Genomic DNA, 26,162 nt, shown 5'->3' with positions numbered 1-26,162 from the left:
CTTTTATCTAACATTTATCAAAAATAATATGGAAACAATCTGTTGTTGCCTTGTTTTGATTTCCCATCTAACCTACCACTTTGGGATTGCTATTGCTTCTTGTAGACATCAGTCAAGGTCAGCAATGTACAATCATTTGCTCTATACAGAATGAGGTAGGTTGAAGGCTCTACTTCCAAAGATAAGCTGTTATCAGCAATATAGTGGGAAGCACTGAGGTAAACAAAGTTCAAAGCTTATTTCTCTGATCCTTTTATTTTCTATTTATGATACCTTCTCTCTCTCCTGGCCTGAAGTTATCTATTGCACTGCATAAAAGTTGAAATTGGTTTGAGAACAACATGAAATGAGGCTGCTAGATTGTGTGTCTCCTTCAGATAATTTGAAACCAATGCCTGATAATAAAGTTTGTGTATCAATGATAGTGTTGATCTATTCTACTATAAGATTAATACATAGGGTTTTCCACACAATTAGTACAATCAGGCAACCTTGTTAGATAGCAAATATAAAAGTGCAGGAAACTGTTGGCCAGAGGACTGCTGAATATAAACCATGTGTGCAACTATATCCCAAAGACTTGCCTCAGAATTTCAAAGCATAGTGCCTTTTTTGAATACCCAGCAAGCTGGTGTTGATGAAAGCTGTTATCTTTCCTCCCCCCACAAACTCCAGATTTAGTAATGAGACTGCAACCTTTCCTTTGGGATATAAACCTAATCACAGTAATCCCTTTGTCACTCCAAGATTGGATTACTGCTGTGTGCACTAATAGAAGCTTCAACTAGCATGGAGTTATTTCCAAATGATTTTTGAGAATCAGAAGTAGAAAGTGCCATGTGTGAGATCATTATAGTGAGAGTTGCAGCTAGTTTGTAAATGCCCTCTTTCTCCCTGATAGCCTCTGAAAATTGATCCAGCTTCAGCTGCTGAATGGAAGAGTTACAAACAAGAGGAATATAGTAAAGTGACATTGTCAATTAGTTTAAGTTTCATCTGCTGGAAAACTTTCAGTACTTAGTGAATTTTGTGCATGATGAAATATATCAAATCATGGGTTGGTGCTGTAAAGTGGGGGAGGGGTCATCTGACAATACTTCATGTAAAGATTTTACAATAGAGATAGTTCATAGGTACAACAAATGAGCTTTACCTTTGGAAAACCACCTTCATGATCATGGTATCTCCCCTGCCAAGTAAGCAACATGTTTTCAGAGTAATTCTCAGTATATGTGATAGAATATGCACCTGGAGAAGCAATGGTTCTGTTATATATCCCAGTGAATTCAATATGAACCCTGCTAGATTAGAGGTCATTATCTTTTCCAAAGGTGGTCCATCAAATGCCTAATGGAAACTCATAAGCAGTATGTAAAATCATTTATCCCCCTTTTTTGTTTTCTAGTAACTATTCTTGAGAAGATTATTATTTTTTATAAGAAAATATAACTATTAAACAATGAAAATACAACAGTGGTTTAATTTAAGCAGCACTCTTAACTAAGTTACTTAAATCTGATAGCTAGTAAGTATGGCTATTTTATGCTTGGTGTTTGGGCAAGGGGTGTAACATCTTAGCATTTTTCTGCACACCCATCTGTTTTTGTTAGCTTATGATTCAATGGAGTGTGTGAACCCCCAAAATGAGAGTAAATCAATAAGAAAGTTCATGAACCTGGGGAAACTCAACCAGTAAACCTGTAATAAAGTGTATACTTTTAAGAAAAATATATGCCTTAAATTTCTTATCAGTTTCATGGACTTTCCAGAAGTCAAAAAAAAAAGAAAGCACTTTTTCCCCTTTTCACAGTATTCATAACATGGATTATGCTGTCCAAAAACACTTTTAGAGAGAAAATAAGTAAAACTAGCTGGAGTGACCCAATCTTTTTTTGTTGAACAGTTGTTCCAATTTCATGATCATTTTAATTACTCCTTTCTGCACTGTTTTATTATGCCTTTTCAAAATTGAAATTTCAATTTGAGATTGTAACTTTCAGTTATGTTAATAAATAATGGGCAGCATAAAACAACTGAGTGTGACAAAAGTAATTTTCAGAAGTGCTTTTGGAAATCTACGGCAGTGGCAGGTGTATCAATGAATGCCATGGAATAACTTTTTTTGAGTGGTCACCCAAGAGGGCTTCTCCTCCTCTTTTTGACCAACAGTTTACCCTGTGTGGTTAATTATCTCATAGGTTACCTATAAGATTCTAATTGGTTTTAATCATTTTAACTAACTTTTCATTATTATTAGGCTCAGTTGTAATTGGTTCCTACTTCCAGTTAATCCTATTTTCCATGTGAAGAAAACAACACTAATAGCCATGAAAAATGCATGGCTATCAAATTATTGTGAAGTGATAAATCACCCGTGTCAACATCAGAAGGTTTCAGGCAGAAATAATTTCTTGAAGATCTTGAATGTGAAATAGTAAACAGAAAAATTAGGGGTGGGTGACACTGATCTTCTTAGAATACCAACACAATGCATATATTTTAAGAAATAAGTAGAATAAAAAAGAAAACTCTTTTTATAAAAGTTTCTTGTTAATTATTGTTTGGATTATAAAGATTTTTATTTCTATTTTTTTAATCTCTATTTTGAGGCTAGAAAAACAATTATTGAGGAGCTTGAATTGAAAAGGATGAGGACAGGGAGAACATCTTAGTAAATGTTTATTTTTTTCCTACACAAATTGTTTTTTTAAAAGTAAACTTTCCATTTGTAGATTAATAAAAGTTTCAAAAACCAGGTGCCCCCTTTCAATGCAAACATTGCTTAATTTTTCAGCTAAGTTAAAAGCTAGAGAAAGGTTTGTGTACTCCCGAGCATGATCATGGAAATAATTCCTTGCAGCTGTGGTAATTCATGATAACACACAATATATACCCATCAAGATATCTCATGACAGAAATGAAATTTACTCATGTCATCCTCACGTCTAACCAACTTATGGTCAAAGGGTTTTTCTTTCCCCCCTGGTTGCATGCTGTTTCATATATGAATAAGCTGATATGCTGAGAAAATGCAACTATTAGAAACAACCTCATGTACCATCTAGAGATTTCATTTTCACTAGCCGGTTTCAATAATGTGGGTAAGCAGTTAAATAGAAAAAGATCCCATTTGATGTCCTACCCTCTAATTCCCTACTATGAATGTTAATGGAATATGTGCTCACTGCACACTGAATGCAGTTGTAATCAATGATGCCGTGTCATTCTTAAATGTGGAACATTCGGGGAGAGATAAGAAAGAGAAAAGGGAGTAATTGCATCCTGACCATTTTAAATTCACTGTGGGGAAGTGGGCAATATCCAAAGAGGTATGACATTCACATCTAAAAGTTCACATGGCTTTCTTCTTTCCTAGGATCTGTTTAGGATTTGACAATCATATTTGATTTATTACTTGGGACAGTAAAACTGTGTCCTAGAAGGCAGCATAGCCTTCAGGAAAGCTAGTAATCTTCATAAAGATCTCTGTCAACATTTGCTATTGAACTTATCTCCATTGTCTTCTCCAGATCCCACCTGGCCTCTGATCTGTATCATTTTAATTTTGATTTTTTGGAATCTGCCAAGTTGCATGGCAAACTTTGTAGATGCCTACATAACTAAATTCTGCCACAATTCTTTCTTTCTAATTAACTATTTAATGTTACAATGGTTTTTTTTCACTATTGTAATTATTATTTTTAATTACATTGCTTTAAAAACACACTTTTTCCTATTAAAAATGTTGTAATCACATCTTTAAACAGAATTTGCAGCTGATTTCCACCAAAAGTAGCCAATGACATTGTTCTGGTAAATACAGTATGATGTCAGCCACTAAGAGAATGGATACACAAATTCTTGTCAAATCCAGCAAAAAGACTGTAAAATTTTAAAGAATTTGAAATAAATTTAAGAATACTTCCTGTAGTTTGTTTAAAATCCTATTAAAGTTCAACCAGAAAGAATTAAAGATTATAATTAAGGGAGTAGACCCACTAATATAAAAAAGAGAGGAGCATTTTAATTCTTGAAGAACTCAAGGATATTTTGCAACAATATGTACCCAGAACTTTCTCTTTAGACTGTCTGATCCTATAAAAATGGTAGAAGAAGATACAATTGTGAATCAAACTATTTTAAATAGGGATTTAAAATAGACAAGATACAAGACTAATACTGACAAAGGCGTTACAGTATATATCATTTACCTATGAAACTTAATTTAAGTAATTAAAAAGGACATGGAAATAATAATCCATAGGAAGAGAAGTGATTTGAATCTGTGAATTTCAACTCAGAAAAGAGACTTAGACGAAGTTGAACTTACAAAATATATGTTATATTTATGAAGAAATTCCTGAGAAAAGATAAAGGGAAAAAGAAAAGAAATCAATTTTGGGGACATTACTTAAAAAGAATAAATATTTTAAAGAATAAACATAAAAAGAAGGTTTATAAAGTTGGCATATTTGACCAAAATTAAAATGCATATGACATATAGATGATATGGATATGGATATAGATTTTTAAAAGGTTTTTCTTGAACTGGGACAACAATAAGGCTTTGAATATTTGTTCATAAATAAGAAATGTAAAGAAACATTTTGTTATATTTTTAAAGAAAAATGATAAGCTATGGTATTAAATTTGAGATGAAACAAAGAGAAGATGTGGACCATTATTTGAAGGTATCAAAGATTAAAATTTTCAATACATTCTTCCTGGTAGGTCTTAATATAATTTTTCTTGATTAAGGTTGAAAGATGAGACTTTAAAGAATTGTTTATAGATATAGTTATGGGATAAATATTTTATTGTATGTTATTGGCATTAATTCACCTGTTAACATTCATAGCAGGTGCACTAAGTTGAGAGTTTTTGGTAATTTATCATCATTTTTTTTTCTTTTTCACAACATTGAGCAAAGGAACCAAAGGCTCTTTATATCGCTGCCCTAGACAATGACAGAACAACCATATCACCAGCATACATGATAACTGAAAGGTGTCCATTGGTTAGTTTGGGAATGGGGTGATGAAAGTTGCCTTATCAAGCATCTCATGTCACATGGTGGGAACTGAAAAGGAGCCCTCTAATAGAATTTATACAGCTTAGGGCTATCTTGGGATTTAGGGAAAAAAATCTATTTTAACACCATACATCTATGGATGACTTAAGGCCATCTTTTTCATGGACTAGAGATGAGTTGAAGGGAATGTCATGGGACAAAGCAAAAAAAAGGGTTGCCAGAACATGCCTGTGCTATGGTAACATCGAAGTATTCTCAGACATTTTATACTCACCCAAGGCCAAATTCCATAAGCCTTAGAAGAATGTTATGTAATGCCTTCAAGAAGTACATCCTATGCAACGTAATGTTTTTTCATACTGAAACTTTATTTTAGTAAAGTGTGAGGAAAAAATGGAAGCAGACGTTGCCACAGGGATGGTGACACAGAAATCTATGACAAGGTAATATCTTTGTTGGTTTTAAAATGCTTGTGATTGTTATTATTGGTCACACAGTCAGCCAGAAGTTTAGATTGTACAGTATTTAGCATTTTTGTCCACCTATCAAGTCATTCCCAAGGACCTGGGATAGGCCAATATTGTTGTTTAACAATATTAAAGCGATATGTGAGTTGTTCTACTAAAGCCGTCATTTTCAATTAACTGATGGTGATTTTGTCAATGCAAATGGTCATTGGATTTTATTTGTAATAGCAAAACATTATTGTTTTATTTTCAGCTTTTGTATACTTGTGACAGGTATAAATCTTTTCTTCCAGTAGTCCTGCAACTGCTGGTATCAATTTCTCAGCCAACAGTCCTGAGTCCTAGGACCTATGTATCACCAGATGTCCAAGAACTCCAACATCTAGTGCTGTCCTTGTTGACTTGGGCAATTACTGATGATGTGTAGGTTTCTGAAAGTTATGTCTCACCACCTTGTTTATGGGAGAGACACTCTTCATCTGGCTCCTCTGATGAGACTGGCCAGTATAGTTGAACCTATTTAATAGCTGTCATATTCTTCAGACCAAGCAAGCCCCACGATTACATTCAAGATAATTCCTCACTGGATGCTGCTATTATTATTATTGATGAGTCATATTATTATTATCCATATATTCTAAATTACAAATTAGTATGAACTTACAGTTATGACCTTAATATTTAGTGATTTGTGGCTAACAAAGAGGGAAAGGTTTAATGGTGTAAAAATACAGAGAACCTTTTTACATATTTTGAAGTTCCTTCACACAGTTCTGGGTATACACCAGTATGGAACATAGAGAAGCAAGAATTATCAACTGGATAAAGGTTTTCTATAAATACAACAAAGTTTCTAATATAATATTGTGGGATTAATTGCACAAATCCCCATGGACATCTCCCACAAGGGCCCCAGAGATAACAAACGGACCGCTCTAGACACAGGATGCATTCATCAAACATTTGGACAGACTCTGATAAGAACACCTGCTGTAGCTTTGCATCTGGAAAGTGTCTGTTATTTGATATATTGTAACCACCGCTATATACATCTTTTGATTACGCTGTGTGATGTAAAAACCTTAGTAACAATAAAAGAGGGTGCTGGAGTCAGCTCTGGGCTCCCATCCCGAGATACCTGCTGCGTGCGTGTCTCATTTTCCATGGGAGACCACCTCATTTGGTGACCCCGATGTGATCCACTGAGGGATACGTCCCTGCCGACCCTTTACTTATCGCCTGGAATAGGCTTGGTGCACCCGACGAAGTTGCTGGCAACTGACTCCTCTTCGTAAGTATGGGGGGTGGAATGTCTCACGCTCAAAAGCAGCATGTGGAAGAGCTGAGGCTACTTGGCAGGAAAAAATATCTTACTGATCAGGAACAGAAATTAACCCGTCACCTTTCTAAATCTGAGGCTGTTAAATTGCTTGCTTACGTATGGGCTAACTGCTCATCCTATCCGGAGTCTGGATCTTTAAAAGTAGATACATGGAGGAAAATTGGCACCGTTCTCCATCAGTCTCCAAGAGCCCCCCCAGAGATTTTGTGCCTTTGGAAAATTGCCTATACTCTGATTCAAACCTATGCTGACTCGCCTCATCAGCCTTTATTAGATCCTCCACCGTATAAAAATCCGTCTGTTATGTTGGCCACTCCCTTGCCCCCTGGAGCAGGTTTTAACCCTCCCTCTGCCACTGCAAATTCTACAGCCTCTCCTGTTCCTGCCACGTTGCCGCCTCTCTCCCGGCCCGGAATCATCCGTGGTGCTTTTCAAAAGGCTTTAAACAATGGTGATTTAAGCATTTCTGAACTATCCGAGACAGAGTTGTTCCCTGTTACTTACCAACAGACTGCAACAGGCTTAGTAGTTGATTGGGAGGCACTTCCCCTGGCTATGATCAGAGAATTGAAAAAGGCTACAAAAGATTATGGCATAACCAGTCCCTATACTAGAGGACTAATACATTCAATTGCTAGTGCATATCGAATATTGCCTCAAGATTGGAAAGATCTGTTCCGCATGCTTCTTAACGGAATACAATATGTAGTCTTTGAATCTGAATATAAAAGAGAGGCACAAAAGAGAGCTAATCACCCAGGTTCACAATGGACAGCAGAACAACTCTTTGGAGAAGGCAATTTTGCTACCCTTAATGCTCAAGCTCAAACTTTTACTCCCTTTGCATTTCCTATCATTAATGCTTGTGTTCTTTCTGCCATGGCTCGTGTTGATGAGTCTGGCACCCCGATTCAATCTTTTTCTGCCATTCGCCAAACTGCAACTGAATCCTATGCAGACTTTGTGAATCGCTTGCAAGTTGCCATTGAGCGTCAAATTTCAAACAGAGATGCAGCAAATGAAATCCTCATAAAATTGGCTTATGAACATGCAAATGCAGACTGCCAGTCCATTCTTAAACCAATTGTTTCCAGTCCCACAGCCACTCTGGCAGACTTTCTTAAAGCCTGTCGCATTGTGGGAACCAATGCTTTTCAAATGGACACTCTTGCAGCTGCAATCCAAAAGGGGAATCAACCCCAAGGCACTTGCTTCAATTGTACTCTTCAGATGTATTGCAAGTTTCTCTTGCTGACTGGGCAGGATCTGTTTCCTGTCATATTCCCTCTGACCCTCGCTTCCAACTCCTTAATAATGTTTCAATTTCTCTGCATTTTCCCATTTCCTCCTCTCCCATTCCTAACGCTGTCACCCTGTATGTTGATGGCAGCAAGACTTATGGTTCATGTGTATGGAAGGAGGGTGAACAATGGCACACAAAAATTACTCCTCCTCAAACTTCTGCTCAGCGTGCTGAACTTGCTGCTACAATATTGGCTTTACAAACTTTTTCTTCTGAACCTTTTAATCTTATTTTAGATAGTCTTTATGTATATAAAGTTCTCACCTCTTTATCTGATTCATATGTGTCACCCTCACTGGATGACTCTCTCCTCAGTCTATTTCTCACACTTCAATCCCTTCTTCATTCCTGCTCTACTTGTTTTTTTCCTGCTCATATTAGAAGTCACCAACCTTTCCCTGGTATTATCTCCGAAGGCAATGCCAAGGCGGATGCTGCCGCTTCGGCCGCCTACACTCACCAGGATGTTTCTGTCCTTGTTTTATCTCCCATAACTCCATGGGACAGCCATTCATATTTTCATCAAAATAAGAAGGCTTTAATGAAACAATTTTCTTTAACAGCTACGGAGGCTGCGGCTATCATACAACAATGTCCCACCTGCAGCCTCCAAGCACACTCTGTTCCTCAAGGGGTCAACCCAAGAGGGACGCAGAGCTGTCAACTTTGGCAAATGGATGTTACACAATATTTGCCATTTGCCCCCTGGAAATATTTGCATGTTTCCATTGACACCTATTCAGGTTTTATTATGGCCACCCCTCAAAGGGGTGAGTCTGCTAAACATGTTATTAATCATTGTATTCGTACTTTTTCTACCCTGGGCAATCCAAAAGAAATTAAGACTGATAACTCTCCTGCTTATACCAGCACCTCCTTTGCACAGTTTTGCTCTCGCTGGTCTATTGTTCATAAATTTGGCATTCCATATAACTCCACTGGTCAAGCAATCGTGGAACGAGCCAATCAGACCGTAAAAAGGGTTCTAGACATGCATGTAAAAAAGAAAGGGGAAAATACCCCCGGCTTGCCTGGGATACAAAACACTCTTAATCTTGTACTTTTTACCTTAAACTTTTTGAATGTTTCTGGCACCCCTGGCTCAACTGCCGCAAGCAGGCATTTTTCTGCTTCTCCCACAGATTCTTCACGCCCCCAGGTATACTATCGACGTTTGCCTGATCCCACCTGGAAAGGGCCTGCCTCCCTCATTACCTGGGGTCGAGGCTATGCTGCAATAGACGACCATGGCGAGATCATTTGGACTCCAGCTCATTGTGTTCGTCCTTATATGGCTCAACGTACACCACCTCAGCCAGGCATATGAGGATCAGGGACTGTGGGCTTTTAATGCTTTTGTACGGGATGCCAGGCGCACTGCTCTTACACTTAATGTCACGAACTGTTGGATCTGCAATGCAAATTCCTGGTGACAGTCCTGGTGGCCTTATTTTCCATGCCATCCCGTTCAATGAAACAGGATGGAAGCAGCTGTGGAGCATAACTACAGAGACATTGAATATGACATATGCTGTGGGCGCTCGTATAATGGAACCTGCCAGATTTTGTTTTTATAGCACAGGACTATTCCGTACTGCCATTTATTTGGGAACTTATAGTAATTGTCAACAAGTTATTATATGGAATTCAGCAAAGAGATGCAAATCCATCAAAAGCAACCTTACTAAGATAAATGACACTTATCGAAGCAATCAATGGACAAACATCAGTACCTACATGGCTTGCCTTGACATGGAATCCATAATAACATTTGCTAATGAGTCTCACCAGGGTTATTATGAGTTATCCGATATGTGGCTACTATGTGGCCATAGAGCCTATCGCCAGGTGCCTAAGGATTGGAAAGGCACCTGTACACTGGGCCTTTTGACTCCTGCTGTATATGCCTTGCCTCATCTCCCTGATGGACGCCTGCAGAACAAACGTGATACTGGTTCCTCAGATCCACCCCTAACATTGGGTGGTAGTTTAGAGACTCAAATCAGCAGAGGGATTCTACCCAATCTAGGAGTTGCCATGAACTATAGAGACCTTCATTTGCTTAACAATTGGACTGTTCATATGTTTAATGAAACAATCAACAGCATTAAAATGATTAATCAAGAAATGGGGGAAATAAGGGAAGTAGTTTTGCAAAATCGGTATGTTTTAGATATTATTTTAGCAGCAAAAGGCGGTGTATGTGCTTTAATTCATTCTCATTGTTGTATGTATATACATGATTTTCAACCTAATATTTCTGCTACAGTCAGGAAAATGGAATTTCTGCTACAAAATAATCCCTTACGCAGCGATGGATCAGGCACCGTGGATATTTGGGGTGCCCTTTGGTCCTGGCTACCGGATGGATCCTGGCTACGATCTTTGATTTCTATTATAGTAACCATTTTGATATTATTTGTATTGCTATGTTGTTGCATTCAATGTATTCCCTCCCTCCTGCAAATGTGCAAAAATGTTACGCCCTCCACTAGGAAGGACGCCTTAATCAGTGAATCAAGATCCCTTCTGGAACTGGAAGTGAGTAACATTAAAGAAAAAACAGAAAAGGAGGAGATGTGGGATTAATTGCACAAATGCCCATGGACATCTCCCACAAGGGCCCCAGAGATAACAAACGGACCGCTCTAGACACAGGATGCATTCATCAACCATTTGGACAGACTCTGATAAGAACACCTGCTGTAGCCTTGCATCTGGAAAGTGTCTGTTATTTGATATATTGTAACCACCCCTATATACGTCTTTTGATTATGCTGTGTGATGTAAAAACCTTAGTAACAATAAAAGAGGGTGCTGGAGTCAGCTCTGGGCTCCCATCCCGAGATACCTGCTGCGTGTGTGTCTCATTTTCCATGGGAGACCACCTCATAATATATTATCCCTTGTTTACCTAGTCATATAATAACATGGATTTTTTTCTTTTCTTTTTTTCCTAAAGAGTCATCACTTGAATTATACATATCTTTCATCAAAAGGCATGCTATGGCTACCATTGGCTAGGGGTGTACATATGGTGGATTCTCTACTATGGCATCTGTCTTATGGAACATCATTCCACCTGAAATTAGATTAGTGTTATACCTTTTGATTTTTTGTAAAACCCTCAAGACTTGGTTATACTTCTAGTCCTGAGTTCCCAGAAAACCAGGTACTTGCTCCAATGGATCTACTAATAGAGGGTCCATTTTTAATCCTCACTTTATCCGGGCTTGTTTTATTGATTGTATGTTACTTATTATGGTAAAATTTAGATTTTTATTTGTTTCGTATTTTTTATTTATTTTATGTTTTATTTATTGTTATGTGCCATCTAGAGTCTACTTTGGGAGAAATGGGTGGCTATATAAAGTTGATGAATACATAAAAATAAAAACAAATGAGCGTTTTGAGACTTTTCTAGTACCATATCCAATCCAAATGCCTTTCCCAGTGTAATGTCCTCTAGATCAGGGGTGTCAAACTCAATTTCATTGAGGGCCGCATCAGCATTGCGGTTACCCTCGGGGGGGCGGGTGTGTGTGGCCTACTGGATGGGCGTGGATGGAGTGGGTGTGGCCTACTGGGTGGGCGTGGCCAGCTCTACATCGTTCACGTCAAGGGTGCCTGTGGGGGCCTAGGCAGGAGTGGAACATCTGAGGGTCTCTGGCAGACGGGGGTGGGACCGAAGCAAGTGCCAAGACATGGTCCACTGGACAAGCCTCAATGTTCTTCTGAGGACATGTGGGGGAGACTGGATGGTGGTGCAGGCTGCCCGGAGCCCTGGAAACAGAGGTCAAATGCCCAGCTCGGCCCTTGAGCACCCGCGGAACCAAGCCCAGCCCCACTTCCTCAAGGGGGCACCCAGCTCCACTTACATCCTGCTCAAGGCTGCTGCTGCTGCTCTCCTTAGCTTGTTCTCCTTAGTCAGGTTGCTTATGATGGGTACGAGGGCAAAGTCAGAGGGAGGCCCATTCCCTCTCCATGGGAGGAGATCCAGCTTTGTATCCAAAGCTTCCTTAGCAATAGGATGGGAGACCCCAGGAAAGGCCAGGAGGAAGGGGCAAGGAGATGGTGAAAGGGCAGCAGAGCAGGACTAAGGCAGGACTTCCCTCAGATCCTCCCTCTCCTTCTTTCCTTCCTTCCTTCCTAAGTATAGAGTGGTGGGAAAATATTTGAGATGAGGGAGGCAGAAAAACAGGCTAGAAACAAAACTGGGGAGGTGTCACCCTTCATGAGGAATGAAGAAATGCACCATCGCCTGGAAGTGACCAGCACATGGCCCTCGCCTACTTCACATATCTGGCTTGGTGGACTCTGGGGGATGGGGTGCCATGAGCAGCATGAGAGTCAATGTTACCTGCACAATGCCACCCAGCCCCCAGCCTGCCTGGTTTTGGCAGGCAGCGGGATGCTCTCTTCACAGCACTGAGAGGTTGAGCCTGGCAGTGCAAAGCTCACCAGCTTTGCACCTTGCTGCCTGCTGAAACTGGGCAGGCTGGGGGATAGGCAGCATTGCACTTCTCGTCATATTTGTGCCACCTGGCTCAGCTCTTGGTACTGTGAGGAGAGCACCCTGCTACCTGCTGAAATTGGGCAGCCTGGGAGCTGGGCAGCCTCGCACTTCTTTTTGGATTTGCGCTGCCTGGCTCAACCCTCTGCCCTGTGAGGAGAGTGCCCCACTGCCTGCTGAAAGCCCTCCCATGGAGCTCATCAAGCCAGATATGTGAAGTAGGCGAGGGCCATTTGCTGACCACTTCCAGGCGATGGTGCATTTCTTCATTCCTCCCAAAGGGTGACACCTACCCAGCATGTATCCAAGGGGCAGGGCCAAAGCGGCAGGGACTGGTTGCTTGCTGTTTCCAGATGGCCTTGTGGAGCTAAGACTGAATACGTTTCAGCATAGATGGCCACCACAAAATTGTACATTGGCTCCTGGGCCAGGGCCAAGGCAGTGGGGGCTGTTCCCTCACTGTTTTTAGGATGGCTTCGTGGGCCACATGAAACCACTTTGCAGGCCACATCCAGCCTCCGGGCCTTGTGTTTGACATGTCTGTGTTAGAATGAGAATCTATTGTGGCATGAGTTTCATTATATAGCATTGGGATTAGTTTCTGGATTTTGTCTTAAGACATTCCAGGCATATCCAACTTTCTAGATATTTAACATCTTAACCAATGGATTCATGTAATGTTGCTCAAGAATCTGAAACAAAATTCTATGAAAGCGAAGTTGAGAAACTTTTCTAGTTGCATGACAGCTTTTCTCTTCTATTACATTTCTTTTTTATATTTTGTCCTATCTGAACAAAATATGCTATGGTTGTCTGTGAACTGTCTCTTCTGACATCCTTTCTAATACTGCACTGGAGGAAAGATGTTGATACCAAATGACGAGTAGTTGTATTGATTTTAATGGAAGATTTAAGACTAAATTTTCTTAAAAGCATGAAATTTTAGTAACATTATCATAATTTGTCATAAAGAAAACATGCTTCAGAGTAGGCATAACATTTTTTATTTTTTAAAGCATCCCTCATCGAATGCCAACAGAAGGACCAAGAAGCCACTTTGCAAGGATAAAAAAAGTTTAGGCTAGGATAATATTAAATTAGATTACTTTCCTATACATACATACATACACACACACACACACACACACACACACACACACAAACACACAGACACACACACACACACACACACACACACACACACACACACACATATGACTCTATATTTTTGCCTTTAATAACTTGCCTTTTCTTTTTCCTTAACATGGTGTTTTCAATGAAGGAGACTAGAACTGATGATATTACCTAGTTAGGGTAATGAAATGTTTGCAAGAAAACAAGCAAGCTCAGAGAGCACCAGGGACCCCTAATCTAGTGTTTATTCAACTTCAGCAGCTTTAAGTGTATAGATTTCAATTCCCAGGATTCTCCAGCCACACATCTTAAAGTTGCTGGGCTCGAGAACCACTGTTTTAATAATAACATTTTGACAACTTTGTGGGAAATTTCTGGAAGCCACTCCTAAACATAGACATATGGTAGAATTCATAATGACATTTAAATGGAATAGAGAATATCCTTGTGTGTGTGGTGTAATGACACCCATGTCAGTCTTCCTGCCCACAAACGTGCATGAGCCAAAGTCTTTCAGGGTCTGCATCTAAGACCTCAAGTTGTGCAGCAGTGGCATACATTTTTAAACGATTCCATACGTTTATATTATGCTAATAATCTCACTGAGTCATCATGCATTTTGTAGAGTTCAGAGTATGCACATCTTGTACCATAAGTAGTTAAATTAAGTAGGAAAACTCAAGATTTGAGCAGGGGTAGAGGGGGATGAATGTTGGGACAGGTTACCTGCTTGCTAAAGCCAGGCTTCTGTGACAATGTTAAAAGTTCAGTGAAGAATCATTCCTCCAGCCCAGAACCTGTAAATGCTTTATATTAAGAAAGCACATCGAACCCCAGAAAAACAAACAAACAAACAAACAACAAACAAAGCCAGCTCCATGTGATAACATCCTGTAGTCCTTGTTTGCATTGCAAACTATTCATTCAGAATGGTAGCAGAGCAAGCTGTTTGCCACTTCCCTTCTGGCATGTGCTTTAGTGTATGGAAATCAGTTCACAGTGTCCCCTCTAGCAATTGTGCCTCCCACTTTCTTTTAATGAATGTGCACAGATTACAGAACTACTTGGCAGAATGACATGCTGATTCCTCCGTTTCTCTCTTGACACGGTCTGAAACCACATGTTGTTTACCCCAGCCCCCATCTATTGTGCAGTTTTATTTCCACATTGACCTTTGAATGACCCTGTCAGCTCATTCAGGACTTGTACTGATCTGGTTAACACATACAATTAATTACATTTGAAGAATTACATTTGTCTCTGGGATATAATCTAATGCATTAGTTCGCATGTCTTTTCTCTTCTTCCCACCTCTAGTTTTGTATAAATTTATTTTCCTTCCTTTTAAATATATCTCTTTTTGCAATGGATCATTTTGGTATTATTCTTGAAAACACTGTGTTAGACTTGTTTGGATGATGACACATATCCTCTAATGGCACTAATTCCATGAAATCAAGGGTGCACATTATTTCTATATATTTCTACCTTTTTTTCTATTGCTATTACGTATTGTTATATCTATAACATCTATATCACCTATAACTACATATTTCTATCTTTATGTCAGAAGGATTCTACATTCTGTATCTTCTAACAGGTAGAAGAGCTATTAGTGAAAAGCTGAAGAGGTTTTTTTCAGTATTGAGTTTCCCATACTTTCCTGTTGACTTCAGTTGTTAAAAATGGAGGAAGAATATCATTAATAAAGGATACTGTAAGAAGTTAGTGGACAAAGGTCTCTTGGACTTCTCAGAGTCTTAAAAAGGATCTAGATCACTCAAACACAGTTTTCTATTGAGATATTTTTTCTTCCTTACAATTTAATAATATAAAAAGTTTATTGAATATTTGTGCCACCACATAAAGCTTCTCTTTAATCAATGGACATATATGGTCACTGATGGCAAGTAGAAAAAAATGTGTCAACTAAAAGCCACATTCTGGCCTGAACAAAATAACCAGAAATTAGAAGTAGCCAAAGGGAATATTATTAGCACATCACGAATATTTTTTCAGAAAACAACTCTGGAGATTCAGAATACACAAATCCATGCAGAAATTCATGCTGGGGCAAATACTAATAATCACTGTAATAAGTTCTATAGTAGTTAGCATGTATTCTCAAAAATAATTTTATCTTCAAAGATTATTTTTTATTTTAAGTAAAATAAATTGGTCTTCTCACCCAAATCAAATACAGTAATACTCAGCTGAACAATAGTATTCAAATAAATAGAAATATAATTTCAATTTAACTGAAAGTAACCATTTATATGCATATTTTTAAAAAAGATTTTGCTTTCCAAAGTCCTTGCAAGTAATAGGTAGCACGATAAGCTGTGACTTTTTCAAAAATCTTACATAGGTAGTCCTCAAACAGGTATAGAAATTTAAGAATAAAATAAAAATCTAATCTAATCTAAGCAACCATTTGGTTATCAACCATTTCAAGTTATGATAATGCTGAATGAATGGTGATTACAACTGGTCCTCTGAGTTCCAGCCATCCCAGCACTCTAACAATCATATGATTGTAATCTGGGTGCTTAGTAACCCCTTTTTCATTTACAACCGGTTGCCAATGTCTCCATAGTCCTGTGGTCTTATTAGCATAGTCAGTAATAACATGAGTGGGTTCTCCTTATTCTTAATTTTAGATATGGGAAGCTTAATTACTGCGAGCTTGTATTAAAAATATAATCAATATTTATATTATTCCTCCTTACCAGATTCTTAAAGCAATTGACTATCCCCTTTTTGTCTGCCACTAGAGATAGAGATAGATAGATAGATAGATAGATAGATAGATAGATAGAGGAGAGAGGAGAGAGAAAGAGAGAGAGAAAGAGAGAGAGAGGCAGGCAGGCAGGTAGGCAGGCAGGCAGAAGACAATAAATAAAAAAAAATTCAAGAAAAAGTGTCAGGAGTTCCAAATACAAGTAGCTGACCAGCAAGAAGACAAATAGTTGTCTGCCACACCTATTTGTCTCCACCCCTGCCTTTATCCACAACTTAGGGTGGGGCTCTGTTAGCAGCGGTGAATCTTCCTCCCCAAAGATTGCCCCATAACCTCTCACTGTTCTCCTCTTCTCAGCTTCCGCTGCACCCATGCATCAATCACTGGGCCTATGTGATCCTCCTCTCCTGACTCACTTGTCTCAAGGCATGGAGGTCTCAACCTTTCCATCTGAGGGCTGGCGGACGGCCCAGGCTCCACCTCTGTCCCTGGCTGTGAACGCTCCATTCCTTCGTTGGAGCTTTCAGATGGCCCTGACATTGGGCCCAGCGCCCATTCCTGTGCTTCCTCATCTGAATTGGTTGCTGAGTTTTCCAGAGGCCGACAGGCCACAACAAAATTTGAACAATGTGCCCTATCCAGCAAAATGAATTTTAATGTGGAGAAAAGCAAAGTTTTACATTTAGGTAGGAAAAATCAAAGGTATAAGTATAGATTAAGCAACACCTGGCTCAAAAACAGTAACTGTGAGAGGGACCTTGGAATCCTAGTGGATGATCATTTGACTATGAGCCAGCAGTGTGCAGAAGCCAAAAAACCTAATACAATCCTGGGTTGTATAACAGAGGCATAGAATCAAGTTCATGTGAAATATTAATGCCACTTTATAAAACCATAGTAAGACCACACCTGGAATACTGAAACCAATTTTGGTCGCCATACTAGAAAAAAGATGTTGAGACTTTGGAAAAAGTTCAGAGAAGAGCAACTAAAATGATCAAAGGCCTGAAGACTATGAAGAATGGCTGCAGGACTTGGGTTTGGTTAGAAAAGAAGAAACAGGGGTGACATGATAGCAGTATTCCAGTATTTGAGGGGCTACCACAAAGAAGAAGGTGTCAAACTATTCTCCAAAGCACCAGAGGGCAAGAGAAGAAACAATGGTTAAAAACTGACCAAAGAGAGAAGCAACCTAGAATTGAGGATAAACCTCCTAACAGTGAGGACAATTAACCAGTGGAACAGCTTGCCATGCGCGCTCCATCACTGGAGGTTTTTAAGAAGAAACTAGACAGTCACTTGTCTAAAATGGTATAGGTTTTCCTGCTTGAACAGGGGGCTAGACTAGAGGACCTCCAAGGTCCCTGTAAGGACCCACCTCAGCTAATCACCCAAGAAAGCAGAACTCTTGAAACAGACATTGTCTCAAAAGGAAACTCTTAATAGGGGTTAGTGACAGTAAGGAAGTCAAGACGAGATCTGGGGAAAATCCCACTCAAACAGTATAGTTAAACCAGCAGTATTCCTCCTCCCACCAAAGTCATAATGTCCATTTGAAATCTAACCAATCCACAGGTGGCATTATGTACGGGTAACTGGCACAGTTAGTGTGCATCTCAAGGTCTATTCCAGTTTTGTTTCTCTGCAACCTCTCCCTGCTAAGGGGGATACATTCCTTTCTCAAGTGGATAGAGACTGGAGAGGAAAAGTAGAAAGCGAAAGTTATCCCAAGCGAAATTGAATATCTCCCCTTCCTCCAGCGTAATGGCAGGCTCCAAAGCAAAATCACAAAAGGATATATGGAAGGAAAATAATAAGTATTTGGGGACCTGATATATGCCCCCCCCCTTAAAAGAACAGGAAATCCACCTAAAAGACAGGAAAAAGGGAAGGGGAACAAACAATGCAGACATATCAATTAGGTTTATCAGGATATTGAGAATGGAAATGTATTAATAGTTTAGGAGCCCTAACATGTTACAACTCTTTTCTATTTGTGTATTCTGTCTTTTACATGAATAACAACACATTTAATGTTTCATCCCAAAGATGCATGCAATTTAATAGAATAATACTTTATAAATTCAGATATATTATTACATTAAAAGGTAATTTTTACTGAATGTGATTTCTTTTTAATGTCATTGCAAAAGGAAACTGCAACAAAAATTACAAATGTGTTGATTGTTTAGTGTAGCGTACAGCATCAGGAATACAGATTATCAGGTTACATTTCTGCTGTTTATGAAGTATATGTGATTACCTAGAAAAAGATAGTAAACTGCAATATAAAATATTCTTATTTGGAATAAGCACCATTAGCTACTTTGGGATTTACTTCTGAGTAAATAAACATAGTTCAAGGTACATAGCTTCATGACTATTCACGCCTGTTGAAACAGAAATTAGTTGAACTCGGTGGAAAAATGCTGTGAGCTAAATTTATCAAAACATTATGCACTGAAAATCTTATGAAAAAATTAGATCTGTTCTACATTTATCAACTAATTCACTATTTTCTGCTGTAGTTCAGTTTACATTCCAGAATGGAAGGGTGGGTGGGAAGGAACATTATGTTCATTTGGTAAAACAGAAATTGCTTTCTCTTGCATTCCATGAAACTTTTCAGGGCATTTCTTAACTTAATTCTATTAAAAATCTACCTGCTGCTGATTCATCTCAATAATATCTGGAATAAAACTGGGGAATCCTTTTAATTTCATTGTTCAAGTTGTCCTTAGACAATCTTTTCCTTTTAACAGTCCTTCTGTGGATAATTATCACTTCAATTCTGGGCTGGCCTTCTGCCAATATGATAGTTTGTACACTGAAAATAGAAAGTTGAAACTGACTCAGCTTTTCTACCAAGGAAAAGACAAAAAAAAAAAAATGCCCAAATATTTAACTACTTTGCTTATACACTGCTGAAGTAATCCCTCTTTAGAAGACATGTTTGTAGGTTTCTAAGAGACCTGGCAACAGAGGTACATCAGTTTTAAGGTTTGGTCCTTTCTGCTAAGCTACTACTATTCCTGAAGCTTTGGGGTGGATTAAAAAACAATAAAATAAATGGACAGGGTAAATTGCAGCTTACGGCTAGATCACCTAACAATGAAATATTGGCAAGTGGCAGACAACATTTAATGTTGATGTTGAAAGGCAAAAGGAGATTAAGACTTGCTAATAATAAAGTGATAGTCAGGGCTTTTTTTCTCATAGAACACCCAGAACGGAGTTCCGGCACCTTTTTTGGATGGAACCTTGTAGGGTAGGCAAGGTGGGTTGTATGACATGTGTGAGTTTCGGCACCTTTTTTTTTTTTTTTTTTAGAAAAAAAGCACTGGTGATAGTGTTAGGGGAACTAATATAAAAAGTTTCATTTATTTACTTTGCATTCCTACATCTCATTGCTCTTCACATTTTCTGAATATATTCCAACAACGTTTTTTCTTAAAACAATCCAATGCATTAGAATTAAAATTCTGTGTGATAATTGTATACCATTGAATAGTATGGAAGAAATAGTTGGAAAGGAAGATGTACATTGGAATACAATATCTGTGTCTGAAATTCATATGCATTTATAGACTTCATGTTGAACTATGCTACCATTTAAGAAATTGACCCCCAGAACAGTAGATCTATGACTACAAACTGGTGGTTTATGTCCCAGGACTAAAGCTAAAAAGAAAAATCACCCTTTAAAAAATCAATTTCCAATGGAGGTTCTGGTTACATTGTAAAAGGGAAAATCTAACAGCTGTTTTGCTATTATTGCTCTTTTAAGTGCAATTAAGGCAGATTAGAAACTAATTAGAAACAGCTCAGAATACTGAAGCAGAAAGCTGCTCCCAATTTAGGATCAGCTGGATGGGAAAAGTGCATCAAGCATAACTAGATAGCCTTTAGACATCTAAAGACTGATTGGTAGATTTTCAACTTTGCAACTGACTGAAACTGCAATTCAAAAATATTTAGTATTAATGAAGAGTATCAGATGCATTCCAGTTAATTTGTATTCATCCTTCTTTCAGCAATTTCCACTATCCTGTTTCATTTGGCATTAAATGTGAAAGCCTATTATTAGGAATTAAATTGGGACTCAGCTCAGCTATATTCTTGAAGAGAGCTGGAAGCTGAACAGCATCTCTCCACTTTTAGTTGTTGACAGGAGCAAAGTATCCACTTTAGAGGGTCATGTACAATATATAGACTGCTTCCTGGTTGGAATAATGATTCCTTAAATTCAGAGTGAAGTTTCTAGTGGGTGCAGCCAACAGAGAAGGAAAAAGCTGCCTACAAATGAGATAGTTGTTGGTATCCTTTCTAATAACTGGATTAGGAGCAGGATAATTTGCCATTTAGTGGCTGCCAATTTATACTGTGTGGATTAGCATATGTAGAGTAGAAGAATTCATTTTCAATTTGCCAGTGAATAATTGAACTGTATATAGATAAACACTTGGCATCAATCAAAACAGAAATAAATTCCACATCGATGACAGAATCCCTCCCCTCACAAACACCTCACAAGTTTTATAATCATCTGGAGTGTATTGTCTTTGAAAAGCAAGGATATGTTTCAGAGGCATCTGGTATAAACCACAATGATATAATGAAATGTGCATTGCAATGTTATCATACGTACTTGCTATCTCGTCATGCAAATATAAAAGAATTTGTGTCATGATTTCACAGTGCACATTTGTCATTCTTGTTCTTGCCCCTCATCTGTCTCTAGAAGGTGGAAATAAATTGCCATTGGAACATCTGATTCAACCACCTCTGGATTTAATTGAGGAAGCAAAGATGCTCCTCAAGCCATTCTATGATTAAATGTCTAAGAATACCACCATCCTCACTTCTCTCCTCTTTTGAAAGAATTGCAAAAGCAAATTATCTTTCATTAAATTGAAAAAAAATGTAGAAAAAAGATACACTCAAAGATCCTCCAAAATAATTGCTTTTTCCACTTTCTTGTGTCCACCAAAGCACTATTTTTATTGTCCTTCAAAATTACAAAATAAGCAAATTTATTTAATTTCTAATGTAATTTCTTATTTTGCTGTTCTTCAGAAAATGATTCCTTGTAAGGTGAATGTAGCATCTTTACTAACTGCCTTAATCACATGTTGCTTTAATTAACTGCTTAATTGTCATTTAATCTGAATTCAGTTATGACGGTTTGCAAAAAGTGGTTGATAAAAGCAAAAGAAAAATCTTGGCCAGGATTGAAACTATGCTATATAAAATTTGTAAGGGACTAATTTAATTTACAAGAGAGTCAACTGAATACATCTTTGTTAAAGAACACCTTTACAAAGGATGCTGTGAGAAATTGATGAACATAGGCCTCTTGGCTTAGAGTCAGCTGATTCACACCTTTGAACTGAAACTTTGATTCTGGATTTAATCAGATTTGGAAGATCAATATACTATCTGATGATTTTTGACTTTGCAGCCTTCAATATAGTTTCAGGGTTTTTTTGGTTTTTTTTGCCTGTATGAACAAAACAGGAGGAGAAGCATAATGAGCCCTTGACATTAAAAGGAAGAGTTGGCCAGTGAGTTTTATATTCTCCAAACTACACTATCAAGGTGCTGGGAAGCTGATGCTCTGCTAGTTGTGTCTCACTCTTTTGAAGGAATTTGTTTAGACAGTTTTACTTGAAGGGAACAGAAAGGTTCAGCCTTATTCTATTTGGTTGATTGGATTCTTCGGTGATTTGTTACTTTCTCCTATCCATACTCCTTTCTCCATGTTGTCTGACCTATAATGTACTTCTTCATAATCTCGTATGCACTCTACAGCTGTTTCATACTGCTTTCATTTTTTAAACTCTAGCTACTAGTTGTTATTTTTTTAAAAAAACCCTTTCTCTCCAACCATCTGTTTCTGTGTTTTGAATCTTCTTAATTTAACTAGTGGGTTTAATATTCTTATTCTGTCTAACGTACATAACTCATCTATATTTCACAGAAACACAAAATCACAAAATTATATATAATGCAAAATTATAGCACACTTCTCAAACACATTATTTTTTTTTTAAAAAACCTGTTGTGCAAGCAATCTGCAACCTCCAGAAGAGGCAAACCTTGCCAATGAGCCATAACAGGAAGGCTGCCAGGGAAGAAAAAAAATATATTAGGGGACAGCAAATTTTTAAACCTTAAATAATTTTTAAAGTTTGTATAATTGATTCTTAAGAGAAAACTAACATCATCCACATCAGGCATACAGATAGTCCTCAACTTATGACCTCAACTGAACCCAGAATTATGGTCATAAATCATATTGGTCATTAAACAATATGCCATGTGATTTATTCACTAAATGACCACAATTCCTATTGGGATCATTAAGCACTAATGGGTTCTGGCACAAGCCTGGTGCGCACTACAGAACCTCCCCAACTCACATGACCTGTCCTAGGCTTCCCAGCCCCCCCCCATGAAGTACCCTGTGGTCCGCTTCCTGTCACATATGTTCCACACTATCAAGCCTTGCTTCACTTACATTTTTCAAAGATTGGAAAAGTGAACCAGTTAATCTGCCGTCCTATACAGATATCACATGGTGCCATGCCAGATGCAATCCAATAATTGTGGCTACTGCCAAAATGGCACCCGCTTCTGGGGCAGAACCACATGACCTTTGTATAGGAAGGCTGTGCAATGGATCAGCCAATTCTCCTTTTCCAATGGTACCAGCTTTGCTTTCTTTTGCCATACTTGTTCTATTTTTATTTGCAAGTCTTTGCATTTTGTATTTTTTCCAATTCTTTGATCACTCCAAAAGAATATAATAGTTAATAATAGAGAAATCTAAGAGTAACAATAGGACTGTTTTTTTCTTCTTTCTTTTAGTCATCTCTTTGGCAAAGATGGCTTTAAGGGTTCCTGAAATGATAGCACCTCTTACTCCACCAGCTTGGCTAAATGTTGAATTAAATGTAAGATTTTAAATAATTAGTTTAGGCACTGCCTAACCCCAATCTGACTTTGGAGCGTATACAGTAAAAACAAACCTGCAGTATAATAAAATAATAAAACAAAAGGAATAAAGAAGAACAGATGAATAGAGCTAACATCTACTCTTCCAAATACATCAGACATCAACCAAGGCTTGGGAGAAAAGTAACATCTTAAAGGTATTCCAGAATGGAATATAGATTTCAGGGAAAAACCTTATTCCACAGGCAGGCACCATGACATTATTTGATGAGGACCAATACATGTCTAATAAGTGTGATCCATATATGTTTTAGTAAAACAAACAAAAGCCTCATTTTAGGATGGCAGAGAACTTACCTTTGAAGAGACGTTATCAATAATTTTGGAAATATTAGCAGATTAGAGCTCTTAAATAAAAAAAAATGATGTAAAATGTTTTGTGATATTTGAAAAACATTTGAAAAACATGATCATATACAGTTGCAAAATATGAACATATCAACAGTAGCTTAAAGAATGAACCCTGTTTATAGCATACTGTATGTGACATTGATTTCTCAATAAAGCTTGCAATTTAGGAAAATGTCTTGTTTACATACAGATGCTGTTTGTAAACAAAAGATACCATTATTTTTTTAAAAAATCACATAACCTCATCTTAATCACATAACCTCATCTTAATTTAAATTTTGATTTAAAAATTAAGATAAAATGTACCCTTGAAAAATATATGTAATCAAGATGTATCCTGTTTTAATGTATGAATTGGATGTATTATTGCTGAATGATATAAAAACTATGTTTGATAAAAGGGAAATAATTGTAGAGTGATTAACTAATCAAGCAGTTTTGAAGTTTTATTATTTTGTTATTATTTAAAGTTTAAATGTTTCATTTAAACAGTTAAATAAACAACTTGGAAATAATTTACAGTTCTCTCAATGGAAAGATTTTAGTAGCAGGGGCCCTCAAGTGTCTCCTTGGGGACTGTTAATGTTTAACTTCTTCCTGAATGGTTAGAATTAATGGTGAGCAATGTAAGAAATATTTCTTCTCGTAAATATAAAAAGGTATTTGAATTTTCCCTTTCAAAAATGTTTCATGCACTGCCTATATTTTCTTCTTCTAAACTATAAAGCCTTTGGGTGCATTGGCAGAAAAGTGGGATTTAAATACAGCAAATAGGTATAAGTGCCACAAACACCTCAGATTTTAATTTCCTTTTGGAAACTAAGGATTGCTCATAGTGGAGCTCATAAATGATTGGTTAATTGCTGCACCTTTGTCTATGGAATTATAGAAAAAAGAAGAATGAGCTAGTCCTACCATCTGCTCTAGCTGTTTCTGCTTTTTAAAAAAGCCACACATTCTAACATTCTAACGTTTGAACAGTTTTTTAAAATTAATCTATGCCTAGCTCTATATTATATGAATAGGGAATTCTAATTTCTGAATAGTTATATATAGAGTAGAATTTAAAATATATGGGGTTATTTTCTAGAATAAAATATTGAGGAGTGTCAGATTACAAATATCAAAATAGTATTATCTTTCTGGGTGGACATTTTTCTTCTGGCCTGCAAAATACTTATTACGTTTACCTTTAAACTGTATGTACTATTTGTAGTAGAATAGCTGACCCTCACTTGCCAGTGGTGACCAATCATAGGACCAAAATCAATCTTTGTCAAGCCCATAACTGAGCACTTCCCTAATTTATGGGACAGTTTTTCTATTAACAACAAAATCTTGAGAATTAAATAAAAACAGACCTTCACAAGTGCTGCTGCATAGGTGACTAAGGTAAAAAAAATTGATAAATGTACACCCCTTCTCTCAGGCTGACTTTGAAAAATTCTGTATCACAGTTCCAGGTCACAGCCTGACAAGAATTAGGAACACTGAAATAAATAGTTGCAATTCTTCTTTGTTATGATGTGGCATACCAAGTATTTTTTTAGCAGCAGAAGGAAATTTTACAAATACATAAAGGTTTTAGAAATATGAAATGTAACTTATACTCTTATAAGAGCCTTGGATCATATGCATCTCTACTTAATCTTTAATGCAAAGAAGGTTGGATATCAAAGCTTCTGTGTGAAAATCTGTTTGGGCTTTGAACTTTGAATACTGTGCTTGAAGCAGGTTGAGCCTATTATTAGAAGGTTTTACTTATGTGAATCAAAATACTTCTATTACTGATACATTCTGCACTGCTGCCATCCATCACTATGACTGGATACTCTATGCAGCAATATTTCTGCAATAAGTAACATGGATTAAAAGTGTTTTCTGTTTGCTTATATGGTACTGATAATCAATCTACCAACAAATACCTGGCTAGAGTTTTTTATGGAAAAAGTTATTTTGTCTTAGTGACAAGATGACATTCTCCTCAAAGTGGCTCAATGGTGATTTTTTCACCCATTTCACATGTCCCCCAACATGGAAATGATCTCCACATAGTTTTGTCCCTCAGGGCTCTCAACCTTCTTTCACCAATATTTTTATTTCTCACCTCTGTCATGTTGAATGACTGTCTGTCCTTCTAACCCTTTAATCCCTATTTCTCTGTGGGATTCCTATTCCCACTGATAATGCACATGCTTATTTAGTGACCCACTACAGATCTCGTAAGGCCTTGCTGCACTGTGTTTCCTGGTTTTCCTTATGC

General features: G+C 37.6%; 1 pseudogene; it reads right to left on the bottom strand.

Moving 5' to 3' along the window:
- Positions 1–1,068: 1,068 nt before the first annotated feature.
- On the bottom strand, positions 1,069–1,204 carry LOC120317387 (annotated as a pseudogene).
- Between the last annotated feature and the right edge of the window lie 24,958 nt (positions 1,205–26,162).

Source organism: Crotalus tigris, unplaced genomic scaffold (genome assembly GCF_016545835.1).
Source record: "Crotalus tigris isolate CLP2741 ecotype Arizona unplaced genomic scaffold, ASM1654583v1 scf7180000019636.1259824, whole genome shotgun sequence".
Lineage (NCBI taxonomy): Eukaryota > Metazoa > Chordata > Lepidosauria > Squamata > Viperidae > Crotalus > Crotalus tigris.
The sequence above is the reverse complement of the archived record's forward strand: the minus strand, read 5'-3'. Positions and strand labels throughout refer to the sequence as shown.